Genomic DNA, 11,331 nt, shown 5'->3' on the forward strand with positions numbered 1-11,331 from the left:
TTGGTAGGATTCAAAATTCATGGATTACATTATAAAGTTCAGAAATTGTATATGTAATATAACTTACATTCATTTAGGTATGATGACTAAGACGAAATACCTGAAATGTTCGTCTGCAGGCTTCATCAAACAAATTTCATATTTTCATAAAAAAGTGAAAGGGTTCATTATATTAAAGCTCGTGAACATTGCACTGATTTTTATTCTTTCCATGAATGTTAAACATTTTTTGAATTTTCATGAATTTAATAGGTCGTTTAATTTTTTGACAATTTTGTCATATGTCTCATTTCCTCGAGAACGATCTCACTGCTAGGCTTATGGTTTCCTACATATCTTTCATGAATCTTGCATTCAAACTATCAAATATTTTACGATCTTTAATATTGTAGAAACTCTCACCCTTCGTTACTTTTGGATAGCCTACAAACAAGCACATTTTTGTACGTTTCTCCAATTTATCAACGTCGTTTACTAGCATGTGTGCCAGACAATCTCATATTCTGAGATGTCTTTAGACTCAGTTGTCTATTAGTCCACAACTCATATGAGGGTTTGGGAATTAATTTTGATATTACTAAATTTAAAGTGTATATTGTTATACCCAAGGCATAGCCCGAAAACATGGTTGGTAAAGTTGCATAACCATCTCTAAGGGTGTTCTAATTTTTCTTTTCGCTACACTATACGTTGGGGTGCGCTCGACATAGTCAATTAGGATGCTATTTTCTCTGTTTCCAAGTAGTCCAAAAACTTTGCACTTAGGTATTCGCCTCTATGATTAGATCATAGACACTTGATACGCTTTGCAAAACTCGTCTCTGCAAGTATCTTGAATTCCTTAAATTTCTCAAAGGATTCTGACTTGTGATGCATCAAGTAGCTAGATGTATTTGTATTTCGAGTGGTCATCAATGAAGGTGCTGAAGTACTGAAATCCACCTATAGCTTATACTGACATAGGACCACAAACATCAGAATGAATATTCCCATTGAACTTGTAAGGTCTCTTGGTCATTTTCCTTCTAAGCACAATTTGCAAGTTGGATATGGTTCAATCTGGAGTTCTTCCAATTGATCTTGTGCAACCAACTTTTGAATCCTCTTAGGGTGTGTTTGCTTTTTATCCCTCTAAATGGAGGGATAACAAAAATTTATGCCTTTAAATGTTTGCTTTCTCATCCCACATTTTGCATAAACACCATTTTTCCTTCCTTATTTTTATGAAGTGAAAATAAGGAAGGAAAAATGGTGTTTGTGCAAAATGTGGGATGAGAAAGCAAATATTTAAAGGCATAAATTTTTGTTATCCCTCCATTTAGAGGGATAAAAAGCAAACACACCCTTAAGGTTTATATGTCCAAGATTTAGGTGCCACAGATAGGTTTTATTCATGGAACTTGGAGTTTTTCTCTTTCTAGAGTTGATTGACAAACATTACTCACTCCGTCCCAATAATGAAGACACACTTCATTTGGGCACAGAGATTAAGTAGAAGTAGTTTAGGTGATAAAGTATTGTGGCCCACATTATTAATGTAGTTCATTAACTTTTGTTATTGAATTTATTTATTTTTATTTTACCTTTCAGATTGATTTTTTTTAATTTTAAAAATTCAAAAATTCAACCACCACCTTTGTTTGTGCTTTGTGTATTTTGAATTTACATTTTTGACTAATATAATTGGTGAAACTATAATTAAACGCATCGGATGTAAGGTAGTAATTCTCCTATGATCTACCTGTGTTCCCATGATTATCTGATTTTCAGGAAGCTAAAAGAGAGTTCTATTGGAAAAAAGGTGAGAGTATCGTTTATTTCAAGGTCACGAGTATTTATAGGCATTACAACTGAGGACAAGATAGTAATTTTACAAAGTCACATATTTCGTGCGTTAACCGCCTAGTTGACTAAGCCTATCATTGACATATGCCTTGTCTCCCAAATGCAGAGCCAACTTCCCAAGCCCTCCTCTGGTTCTCTCCTCTGGAAGCCTGCGGATGCTCTTCCATATTACTCTAGGTCTGCCCAGTTCCAGCTTTAGACGGGCACCTCAGTTAGTCTGCTCTAGAAGGTTGCTTCGGATTTCTCCAGTCCTCTCGAACTCTACTTATTTATGCTGGGAACGACTTATTCAGCCTTAATATGGTCTGCTTAGTCACGCCACATGTCCTTATCCTAAAGGCCTACATACTTTACTCCTCATCAGCTACTCTCCCCCTAGTATAGTCAAATGAGACCATCCAGAGTTTGACCATGAACTAACTCTGCTCTTAAAGCTAATAGCTACATCCCTTGGTATGGTCAAACGAGACCATTTAGAGTTTGACCATAGATCAGCTCTGCTCTTAAAGCTAATAGCTACTCCCCCCCTGGTGTGGTCAAACGAGACCATCCAGAGTTTGACCATAGACCAGCTCTGCTCTTAAAGCTAATAGCTACTCCCCCTCTGGTGTGGTCAAACGAGACCATCCAGAGTTTGACCATAGATCAGCGCTCTTTGGTCGGGCCATTTTTCCCTCGTCGTACACATCCACTTTTTTGACACATCGGCAGCTTTTTCCAGGTAATCATTTTCCTCGTTTCCATAAAACCTCTTCGGTTTCCTGCAAGATAATATAAGAAGAATTCGAAACGCCTAACTTTCCCTCCACGTCTAAGGTAATCAACCGCCCGATTTTTCTTCTCATTCTTCTTTGGATTTCCAAAACCCCTGGTTTTAACAAAATCTTTTGCTCTTTTGTCAGTTGGCTATTGAAATCAGTATCACCATTTCATCGGTGCTCGTCCGTTGTTCCTTCGTTTCTTATCTGAGTTTTCTCCCAAATTCCGGTTTAGGTATAATCTTGAACCTTCGATTTTCCCCTCTGTTGTTTCCGATTCTGATGTAGTTTATTTCGAATTTTTAGAACTCGTGTAATCATGGCCTCCGATACGATTCCTCCCTCCGTCATGACTCAAGATCAGATAAGCAAACTGCAAAGGAGGTTTAGGAATCCTCCCAACCTTCGCTTTGAACTTCCTGGTACCCCTGTCGAATTTTTTAGTGATCTCTCCAAAACCAAAATAATCCTTTGGCAGGGGCAAGTGGACGCCGGGCTTCGTTTCCCTTCCCCTACCTTTATAAGGGACGTCTGTAATTATTTTGGGATTCCCCTTTATCAGATTTTCCCTTCTGCTTTGGGTCGAGCTTTTGCCTTCCACATCTTGTTAAGCCACCATGGTGTTCGTGATACAGCGAATCTTTTCTTTTAGACTCAAATATTGAAGAAGGTTAACACCCATTATAGCTTTTCCAGCCATTAAAAGTACCCTGTTCATTTTTTGTCCAGTTTGAATTCCAACGACAAGAGATTCTTGTCGAAATACTGTTGGGTGTATACTGTGGATAGCGACTGGGGTACCTATTGCCAATTGGGCGACATCATCTGGCACCAGTCAGGCGTTCTAACGTTCCTCGTCCGCATTCACCCTGATGACCGTGCAGCTGCTCGGAAACTAAGGGGGAAGAGTTTAGCCGAGATTTTAGGTCGGGTTTGGATGATGGTGATATTTTCCCTTTTAATGATAATTTCGTTTTTAATGATTGTGGGCTTGTTCTGATTCGTTCTTTACCTTTCTTTCTTCTATTTCCCCTTTGTTAGGGAGAGGCGCGTTGGGACGAGGCCCTACAGAGGGTAGAAGATTATGATGGCCTTGAGAACGATCTGAAGGAAGCTCGTGAGACTCTAGAGCAAAGAGAAAATGAGCTCACTACCATTACTGAGAAGTACATCACTACAGACACATAGCTGTCTAAGTTGAAATCTCGGTTGGCTGAGCTGGAGGTGGAAAAAGCTTCTCTGGAATCAGAACTGATCAGGACAAAGAGAGAGAGCCATGAGCAGGTGGTTCGTTTCAAGAATTCTTATTCCAAGCAGTACCGGGAAGCCCGACAGCGATGGCAGACAGCCCGGGACTCTACCTACAGAGAAGGATTTCTTTTTGGGGCTAGGGATCAGAGGCTAGAGTTCCTCCTGTCTCCACATGGTCAGCAGTTTCTTAAGATTTTGTTCGACGAGACTCTACAGGCCTTCCGTTTTACTCCGGAATTTCTGCGCTGGTTTGCTCCTCTCATTGTTCATATTATTTCAGTGATCAGCCGCAAGGCCGCGGAGATGGTGGGGGCTAGCCCAGAGCAGATTGAAGGCCTAGACCCGGAGGCTTTGATGGGGGCTAATTGACGATGAGGAGATCTTTGCTATTCTGGGTATCGAGGGCTCCGCTGCCCCTACTCCTGGCTGGTGGTTTCCTGTTCTAGACAAGGCGGCGGAACAGTTTGCCTTTGGTGTTTGCTCTGATCCCCTCCCTACTGAGCCTATCTATCGTTCTCTCTTCCTCCGAACTCTTCAGGAGTTTGTGGATAAATTGAAGGGACCCAGCACAGATCCAAATACTGATCCTCGTCGCTTTGAGGAGTATGGACTGAACCCTTCTCGTCTTACCACTAGTGACGATTCTGGGGTGACTCTTTCTAAAGATGCTCTGCTCCAACAATTCGCGGCCTTTTATCAAGATGAGACTGCGGTCTCTCAGCAGATTGTTCGGAGCATGATCCCTGGTCCTGTTGTCTATTCTGTGAGAGGGGACCAAGATGAATTGCTCATCCTTCAAGTCGGTCCTACTTCTGCCTCCTCTGGCCCCGATACTGCTGGTCCCTCTATTCCTCCCAATCCTCCAAGTTGATCCCGCTTCCCTAATATGTACTCTTTGTAATTATGGCTGTTTGATACTCAAGTTTGATATTTTTGCTGATATTTGTAAATTTCGACTTATAGCTTGATTGATTACGCTTTGATGTTATTATTATTATTATTATTATTATTATTATTATTATTATTATTATTATTATTATTATTATTATTATTATTATTATTATTATTATTATTATTATTATTATTATTTGTTGGGTTATGAGAATGGAAAAAAGTAAGGAGGGGTATCCACCCCTAGTCCCCCCTCAGTGTCGTGCGCGTACTTTAGAAGTCAAGCACGATTGTCGAGGTTTATTGTGTAAGCATGTGTTCTTACGCTGGTGCTCTGACAACCAGAACTGTCTTAGCCGTTAGCTAGTTTGCACTGTAAGCATATGTTTTTTTGTTCTGATACTCTGACAACCAGAGCTATTTTAGCTTTAGCTGTTTGCTCTTATAAGCATATGTTTTTGTTCTGATGCTCTGACAACCAGAGTTGTTTTAGCTTTAGCTGTTTGCTCTTATAAACATATGTTTTTGTTCTGATGCTTTGACAACCAGAGCTGTCTTAGCTTTAGCTGTTTGCTCTGTTAGCGTATGCTCTTGTTCTGATGCTCTAACAACCATAGTTGTCTTAGCTTTAGCTATTTGCTCTGTAAGCGTATGCTCTTGTTCTGATGCTCTGTCAACCATAGTTGTCTTAGCTTTAGCTATTTGCTCTGTAAGCGTATGCTCTTGTTCTGATGCTCTGACAACCATAGTTGTCTTAGCTTTAGCTGTTTGCTCTGTAAGCGTATGCTCTTGTTCTGATGTTTGTGTGCTTGTGTTTGTGTAAAAGAGAGGACACATGTGTTTCCCTAAAACCAAGAATATCCTTTTATTGATGGATTCCTTGGTCCCAAACCTCGTTAAAACCCCTGTGGGGAAAAAAAGTATTTGGTCTATCTATACGTTGTATCAGAGATCAGGCGTAAAACCTCTTCAGAGTGTTGACGTTCCAAGGGCGTGTAACTGGTCTTCTGATCACTAAATTATTAGCAACAAATTACCGCAACTAACACGGTGCAATTGCAGCACAAAATCAGTAACCGAGTATCGTATCCACAGGGACTATTATAACGAATTACTCTAAGTAATCCTAATTAAACTATAGTAATATTCAGGCAACGAAAGGTAGAGATTGATTGACGTAAATTAAAACGCAAATAGAAACTAATAAAAATACGTAGATAAATTCAAATATGGAAAACTCTGACCCTAGGGATGTATTTTCACCAATCAACTACATGCATTCAACCTATTGATTCAATTACCAATTTTAATCCAACCCTGATGAAAGATCACTATATTATCCACAAGCGTCTCTAACGACCACCTATGAACGTAGATTAATTAATCCCTTTTCACATTCAAGACTCCAAGGAATTAATTAACTCCCAATAGCACATAAAGAATAGCTTCCTATAGCTTCACCTATCGCATTCAAGACTCAAGGCTAACACTATATCATGCATTCCTGAATCGGCTGAACAATTATCGCATTCAAGACTCAAACTGAACAGCTAGACATGTAAATCATTGATCAGATAATTCACAAGAGAACAGGCACCAGGAATCATGAATCATAAGTTGGAAGGCAAATTGATATCAATAAATCAAAAACACATAATTAATTAGCTATATACAAACCCTAGGTTCAGATTAAAAGACTAGCCAGACATAATATAATCAAACATAAACATAATTAAATTGAACGCAATTGTAAAAACGAATTGTATAAAAACCGAATTGAAACGATTGTAGCGACTTGAATCTTCAATCTTGATCCAAGCCTTGAAAACTGGAAAGCTAAAAAGTTCTAAAGCTATAAAACTGAAATATGAAAGTTGGGAACTGAAAAACTAAAGCTAGGAACCCTAGATAGGTCAAAAGAAGACCTATTTATAGTACCAGGGTAAAATACAGAGTTTGAAACCCAGAAGAACTCCAAAAACGCGCAAAACTGAAAAATCCGGGTAGCCGGCGACCTGCCCGGCGACCCATCCGGCGATCATTGGCTCAAGCACAAAAATCCTTCATCTGGCGGCGATCAGCCGCGTCTTTTCCAACGTTCCAGAAGATCCGGCGACCCAGGCGGCGGTCGCCGGTCAGGTCGCCGGAAATCCTTCTTCGGGCGGTGGTCAACGGTGTTTGACCGCCGGCTGCGCGCGATATTTTCGTTTCGGCCATAACTTTCTCTTCCGAACTCGGATTTGCGATCCGTTTGCGCTCACGAACTCGTATCGAGATGATCTACAACTTCTATTTCAGGAAATTGTTCCAAATTCGAACTCAATAAATCTGCAAATTCCTTCAAAGTTCGAGTAAGAATCATGTTTCACAAGATAAAGCAAATTAAGCACAAAACAATCATCCAACACTCAATTTCCTATAAAATTAACATTATATGAATATTAAAAACCATGGAAATATGAGTGTTATCAACTCCCCCAAACTTAAGCCATTGTTCGTCCTCGAATAATGGGAAGAATAAAATCAATAACACGAATGAGTAAGAAATCTAGCTCATCAATGCCTCCGAAAGATAAAGAATGATAGAATTCTCAAATCCTCAACAATTAAGCACAAAATTCACCAATAAACACAACCTATAACAAAATCAACCTTGACATTCCAAACAATTGAATCTCACAAGGTATGTGTATCACTCAACTCTCAATTTGATGGAACGGGACATGTATACTCTCATCGAATTCAATGCAATATAGATCACTTACCATTAGCTTGCCAATCGTCTACAATCTCCATCGCTAAAAGTGTGCCAGGACTAAGATCAAAAAGGTCTTTTTCTTTGGGTTATAATGTAGGGACATTGGTTAAGGTAGGGAAATATAGGCTAAGTGACTCAAATAAATCAAGAACACCATATGACTTCACTAATCAAGTATGGAATAAATTCCATCTTCCACCCAACTATATCACCATAATCAACACTACTCAAGGGATTTAATCATCACCATACAAAACTAAACACTCTTTTATGCTCTCCATTTATTTCCAACAAACAAAGTCGATTTTCCAACAAATTTCTCAATAAACACTCGACTTTACACTTTTTTTTTCTTCTTTTTTTCTTCTTTTTTTTTCTCTTTTTTTTTCAACAACTTTTTTTTCTCTTTTCTTTCCACAACTTTTCTAGAGCTCATAAGAGTAAATAGTAACACAAAATCATCCCTTCTTTTTTCACAACCCACTATGAATATTCACCACACAAAGATCCCCATATACTTCATCACCCCCTATCATCCGGCTAAAGAATAAAAGCTAAATAGGCTCAAAGTGGATAACAAAGGATAATTTTTCGTTAAAGACAGTGTTTGGGATAATAAAGTGGCTAACAAAAGATGGCCTAAAATCATCTCCTAATCCTGGGCACAACAGCAACCTCGACACAGAAACCATGGCAAGTTCTAGAAGATCACCACATGCATGACAAAACTCACAACAAAGAATAAACTGTGTATTATAAACAGTTATGGCTCAAAATCTCACAGGTTTATTCAACGTCCAAAAATCAAGGTTAAAATCACTCTAGAATTATGCAAATTAGTTCCAATTATACTTAAATCATCAAAGAAAATCAAATTCCAATTTTTTTTTTCACAGAAATCATCATTGGCATCTCACCAGAAATCTAATGGAGCAATAATCATCTAAAAAAAACAATCACACACCACCAACCAAGCAGGATAAAACAATAAAGCTAACAAAAAGATAAAAGTGATACACATATCTACTCTCACCCCCCTCCCTCAAACTTATTACTGAACATAAGTTCGAAAATAAGTTTGGAGGGATGATGATATGTGTGTCACTACTCACAGAAAAAACATGCTCCATGGTGGTGGTATGAACCAAGCGCGAGTTCCCGCATCTTCCAAGCTCAACTGCACTAAACTCCCAAACAAAACAAAGAAACAAAAAGAAACTAAACGAAAGGAAAACAAAACAAAGAAAAAGGTTGGGTTACCTCCCAACAAGTGCTTAATTTAACGTCTAGAGCTCGACGATACCTCAAAAACTCATGGAGGTCGGAAACAGCACTCTAACCATTGGAAAGCTTTTCTACTCTTAGGTGCCCTCTCCACCAAAACACTTTTCTTGGCTCGGACATCCTCCACAAGCATTGCCCCCTTTTCATTCTTATTCCGAAAAATCCGGAATTTCACTTTCTTCTTCTTGGGGGTATGGGTTTTCAAAGACCCCCCATCATACTCCAAAAACAAACACATCTCAAAAGTCAGAACTTCTTTTGGTTTTGGAGTTTTTTTCTTGGCTTCATACTTGGGCAGCTCATTCTTCTCAACCTCTTCATTCTCCGAATTTGCTAGAAAACTGTCAGCCAAATTTATCACTTCATTCTGGGGAACTTCCTTTGGTGGAGGTTTCTTGAAAATCACAGTTTCCCCATAGGCTCCCAATGTCATCGTCCCCCTTTGCATATCTAGCTTTGCTCCACACGTGGCAAGGAAAGGTCTCCCTAATAGCAAAGGCATCTTTGGATCCTCCGGAATATCCAACACTACAAAGTCGACTGGGAAGAAAAAATCACTCACCTTCACAAGCACATCTTCCGCAACTCCTAGAGGTTTAGAGCAAGACTTATCAATAAGCTGAATTGTCTTGTTGGTTGGCTTCAAATCCCCCAGATTCAACTTCCTATAAACTTTGAGAGGCAGTGACATTTATGCTTGCTCCGGTGTCACACATCACTTTCTCAAACAATGACTTTCCAATCTTCACAGGAATATTGAAGCTGCCCGGATCTTCTCTCTTTGGAGCCAACTGATACTCCTTCACTGCGAGCACCTCCTCAAATTCATTGAATGCTCTCTTCTTTTCCATCACAGCCTTCACAATTTGCACCTCACTTGGCTTGTTTCTCAAGATCTCCACGGAAGGAATATTCACAGCCAACTTCTTAAATGTCTCCAAAAACTTTTCATCCATCTTCGACTTTGCCAGGCTATTCGGGAAGGGTGCTACAGGCTTGTACTCTGGCCTGGGAAACGTAGGAGTAGGAATAGGCCCTTTAACAGCAGAAGAGCTCGAATCCTTCTTAGGGGGAGGCGTCTGTTTCGCTGCAAGCTCCTCCAAATCATCATCGTCTTCCTCCACTACTTTGCCTTTTCCCTTGTCATTCCGCTGCTCTTCATCCTCAACTGAATTATCAACCACCCGGATGGAATGACATTGCTGATTTTGCTGAGGTTGTTGATGTTGGCTCTTCGGATTGAACTGAGTGTTGCTAGGAAATTGGCCTGGCTTGTGCTGTGCAGCTGCTTGGTTAGCCATCTGACCAACTTGAATCTCCAACATCTGCACCTGCTTAGACAACGCTGAAAAGTTTTGCTCCATGTTGGAGATTTTGGTCCCCATGTTTGCCGAATTTGTCTCCATCCCAGTGACCTTCACCAAAACTTGCTTCATCATTTCCTCTATTGAATCTTTCTTTGGCTCATTGATGACTCCCCCACTAGAAACAGAAAATCCAGGTGGAGGCTGCAAAGCATTGTTGGGATTTGAATAGGAAAAATTTTGATGATTCCTATTATTTGGATGATACGGTGGATTTCCGCCCTGATGTCCTTGATAGTTTGGTCTATTGAATTGGTACTGCCGCTGGACGTAATTAGCATCTTCCAACTGCGACACATCAGGTAAACTCGGCTGCTGAGGAATTTTAGCTAGCAGTGTCTTTCTCTCCAACTCATACTGCTTTTGAAGAGCTTCATATTTCTCCTTAAAATCATCTCTCTCCTCATTCACAGCTGCAATTCTTCTCGTGGAATTTCTGTCATTCGGCCATTGGTAACTGTTGGAGGCCATCTCTTCTATCACACGATACGCCTCCTTTGCATTTCTATGGAGAAGACATCCACCTGCAGTAGCATCCACCATACTCTTTGTTAGACCAGTCAAACCATTATAAAAGTGAATGATTTGCTGATCCTCTGTGAAACCATGTTGTGGGCATTTCCTGAGCAGCTCACGAAATCTTTCCCAGGCATCATGAATGGTCTCATCTCCTAGCTGGGAAAAATGAGAAATCTCTGCAATGATTTTCTGAGCTTTAGAGGCAGGAAAGTATTTTGCCAAGAAAGCTCTACACAAATCCTCACATCCAGTAATAGCACCTCTGTCCAAACACTTGAACCATTCCTTTGCTCTATCTCTGAGAGAGAATCCAAACATCTTCATTCTGATGGCATCTGGTGGCACTCCATTCTGCTTAATAGTGTCGCAGATATCTAGAAACTGAGTGATGTGGACATGCGGATTTTTATCAGCCATTCCACTAAACTGTTCAGCTTGCACCATGTTTATCAATCCCGGCTTCAGTTCGAACGTGGTAGCCTGCACAGTTGGTCCCCATCTGCCTCCTTGAAATTGATCAATCCTAGGCTGATACATGTGATTCAGTGGTGGCTCTGTTGGAGGAGCCCGATTGCGCTCTCTTTCTTCATCTAGTTGCCTCTGAAGGTTTGTCACGACTTGCACAAGAGTTTGAAGGTCCATGTTATTCTCTGCCATTGCT

The 11,331-nt window shown here is 40.1% G+C and overlaps 1 non-coding gene across 1 annotated transcript; it reads left to right on the forward strand.

Moving 5' to 3' along the window:
* The first annotated feature begins 10,752 nt into the window (after nucleotides 1–10,752).
* LOC130996476 (small nucleolar RNA R71) lies at nucleotides 10,753–10,859 on the forward strand. Its single transcript, XR_009092646.1, has one exon. It is a non-coding gene; the product is annotated as a small nucleolar RNA R71 (small nucleolar RNA).
* Nucleotides 10,860–11,331: the final 472 nt, after the last annotated feature.

This window comes from Salvia miltiorrhiza, chromosome 7, assembly GCF_028751815.1.
Source record: "Salvia miltiorrhiza cultivar Shanhuang (shh) chromosome 7, IMPLAD_Smil_shh, whole genome shotgun sequence".
Classification (NCBI taxonomy): domain Eukaryota; kingdom Viridiplantae; phylum Streptophyta; class Magnoliopsida; order Lamiales; family Lamiaceae; genus Salvia; species Salvia miltiorrhiza.